The sequence below is a fragment of the Cryptomeria japonica genome, chromosome 5 (genome assembly GCF_030272615.1).
Source record: "Cryptomeria japonica chromosome 5, Sugi_1.0, whole genome shotgun sequence".
NCBI classification, from domain to species: domain Eukaryota; kingdom Viridiplantae; phylum Streptophyta; class Pinopsida; order Cupressales; family Cupressaceae; genus Cryptomeria; species Cryptomeria japonica.
This window is the reverse complement of record NC_081409.1, coordinates 923,267,387-923,271,193: the sequence shown is the minus strand read 5'-3', so window position 1 is coordinate 923,271,193 and position 3,807 is coordinate 923,267,387.

Below are 3,807 nucleotides of genomic sequence, written 5' to 3'. Positions count from 1 at the left end.
ACAAATTTTCTATCAACGTTGATTCATTCTATCTTGTCAATTCTAGCCAGTTGATGTTGTTATTTTTTCAAAGGCTAATAAAACGATGAAGAAGGATCTCTAAGGTTGATAAACCAAGGAGATTGAGGCTCAAATGCAGTGGTCTAGAGGATCTCCAAGAGAAATCTCATCTAGAGGTTGTATTGGTGTTAAATGCTTTCTAGTTGCAGATTTGTTTTGGGTAGTTTGTAGGTGTTTATGTGAGTTTGAAGTAGGATTGTGGTTTCAATTTGTAATGTTGTTGTTAGTAGCATATATTGTTGTTCTTGTGCTATTGTTGGAAGTGTCATTTCATGTTGCTGCTATAACACTTATATGGAGTTTAGAGAGTTTACTGGAAGTTTTAGTTGTTTCCTTGTGTGTTTGACCTTTAGATTTGGGGTTCTATTTGATGTAATTAGCAAATAATGTTAATGGCTATTGTTTGATATATTTAGTAGAAAAAATTGGTGTCAATATCCATAATAGACATTCTACTTGTGTTGCATTAAGTTTCAAGTCCATTAAGTTGTTTTTTTCTTAACTTTTCAGTATACTAGATTTCTCAGTTGTTTATATTTGCAAATATGAAGTAGAAGGTATATAAATATTCAAATCTAATTTAAGATAGCATCAATAGTTATTACAATGGCCACCATAGAGCCACCAAGGCCTATACAATGCTCCTAAAGGAGGTAATTTTTTTTACATAACTTGGGCACACGATGTCAAGTTTTAGCTTGTAGGTTTATTTATTTATTTTTTGATAAATTTCCCATGGTGTTGAATTTTTTATAATTTTGGTGTTTGTGAATATAATTTTAGTTTGAAGCTCCTCTTTATTTGTATTTTTTGATAGGGCATATATTTTGCCCACTACATCAAAATCAAGTAATTTTAAAATAAAAAATAAAAAATTACAAGGTTCTAATTATCATATTCAAAAATTTATTTTGGCAAACCATTTAAAAGTAAATAAAAAATAAAATCATTATGTTACATAAATGATTGATTAAGGATTCGATGATGTAAAATTTGTACTTAATGCACCTTGTAATTTTTTGGGGGGGCTCTACTTCGAATAATTTTCTATTATGGGGGTTGTAAGGTATATTTTTAGTGTTCATTTGTCCTTTTTTTGTATATTCATAAGGCTAAAAGAAAGATAAATTGAACCTTTAATCAGTTCGTTTTGATTTCTAGTGTGCTCTGTAATCATGTATTTTCTTTGAAGCATTTAAATAAAGATTTTGTCGCTTCGTATTACCTTTGATCTAAATTTGTTTGTCCCTTACCAACTTATAACCTAACATGCGAAATTGTTTGTGGCTTTATGCACATTGGATTGACACCAGATATAATCTAACATGCAAATTATTCGATTTTCCTCCACACATGCAAACTTTTTCACAGGAGAAAAGGGTAGTCTAATTTTACAAAGTTAATTGAGGAAGATGCTTATTTACAAGAACGTCAGTTACTATTTGCCGCACACAGATTTTCACCATGCCCTGAACTAGTTTCACCCCTTTGCAGTTTGCATCTCATCAATTTATTTTTTTATTGAATACAATAAAAAAAATGTTAACATTTACTTCTCTTGTTTTGAACATGGAATGAAATTTCAAAACCCTTGTGACTGAGGAAGAAGAATTTACCTAGCTTGTAGATGTTTCACTTTCGAGTAATTTAATCCCATTAATAGAGATGGTTGGATTGATATTGATAGAGATGGCAACCTGTCAAAAATAGTTGTGCTCAAGAAAATCCTTTTCGTGAAAATGGCATTCAAATGGTTTAATGGTCTGATTTACTATTGGTTTATGAAAGGTCATCTACAATCCTTGTTTCCAACTGCTAGAAGCCATTGCCGGAAATGATCTACACACCAAGTGTCACATTAAACATTTCAACCTTGTAATTAAAGGTGGCAAGGAACAGGTAAACCTCACTATAATGGGAAATTCACATTACATCCTTTGGATCAAAACAAAGTTTAATGTTCTGACTTGAATATGGAGAGCATATAAGCAAATTAAATTTAAGCCGTGATATTTTCCTCTATCACATGACATTATTTCTATCATATGACATTGTTTTCTAAGATTTAGTTTTCAGCAGGCCACTGATTCAAGTCAATTAAATCCAATTTCATTCCTCAAAAACTTTATCAAGTTACAATGATAAAGATATTGTAGCAGTAGGAAGCCAACTAGGTATGCAGAGAGAGAATTCAACGTCTCTAGAGTACTATAGGGGGGCCATTAACATTAGTTTTGTATTATTTTGTATCAGGATTTTAAATTATGTAAACAACAGAGTTCCACTCAAATGTAACAATTGATTTTATACACAAAAATAACAATGTAAGAATCAAACATGAAAGACATTAAGTCTAGTTTGTTTTCTGGGCACATATTGTTCGTAAAGCTAGGGCAATTCATCCTACGAGATGTTGCGTATGGATGATCATGGTCATCTATCTTGCACAAGAAAATCTGTGCAGCCATGTTTAAACTTTATTGTCTATGATTCTATGGTTTAATGGTTTAGTCCTCTACCTTATTCACAAATTCAAAATAATATTTTCTATGAAAAACTTCATTGGATTGAATTAAAACCCTAAAAAATGCAAGACGGAAGCAAAATAAAGGAACCACACAGAAGAAAGAAATAGGGAATCCATGTTGATCTCTATATATGACGGAAATATGTCAGTTACACTCATAGTATATTCACTTACAATGTAGGAGAACGTGAACAAAAAGGTCCCAGGTTACAAACATCCATTAAGCTCTATGCAGTAATGTGAAGTAAGCAAAACAATGAGGATATACTAGAACGGTAAAGCCCCAAGCCAAATGAAAAAGGCAGATGCACAAATACCCGTGACTCAATAAAACAGGTTGCTCAAGAAGTTAAAAGTAGAAGAACATGATGCAGACCAGCACTCTCATGGTATTCCAAAGAACAAACAGCTTCATGGTCTATAACCATGGAAGGGCCACGCAAGATCTGAGAATGCTCTTTGGTAAATGTACAGGGCTGAGAGGGCCAGACTGAACAACTCTAGGTCTTTAGCATCCAAAGTCGACAAACCTCTGGTGACACAGAAAAAGACTAACACACTAACTTGCACCTGTCTCCATGACATAGGCTGAAGAAAAGAAGGCTCCTGATGCTAAACCAAAGCAAACCAACTCCACCTAGAGAAAGACTGAGGAGGCTGAGATGTTGTGGAAGTAATAAACAAAGAAGAGTGCCATCTCAAAAAATGTCACTAAATATGAGAGAATAGTCGTCTCTTCCATTGAATAGCTCTTCACAATCACTGAACTCTAGCAAACTTGTAGTTTTTCTGTTACTTTGCAAGGTGACTAAGAATAAATTTACAATAAAGAACAAATACACCAAAAAGTTAACCAATAGTGGACCCTCCCAAGGATAAAGCCATACAATCATAGATTCATAACCTCCGAGACATAACACATCATCAAAATCCATTAAAGTTTTTAATTTTACTTAATTTCAATGATTACTGATAAAATGTTCAACTGTAGACTAAAGGCCTCAAACATGCATCAATCTCGTTGACATCCACTTAAAAAAAATGAAAGCATGGAACATTTTCTTAATAAACAAGTTTTACTCCTGTTAAGAGTTATAATATCAAGCCAAATATTTACATAAATAAAAGTTTGAATAGAGGTTATTAAAGTCATGTTACAAGCATAATGATAAAATCTCAAGACTGCACAAGTAAAACAGATAAAATAGAATAGCAGATAA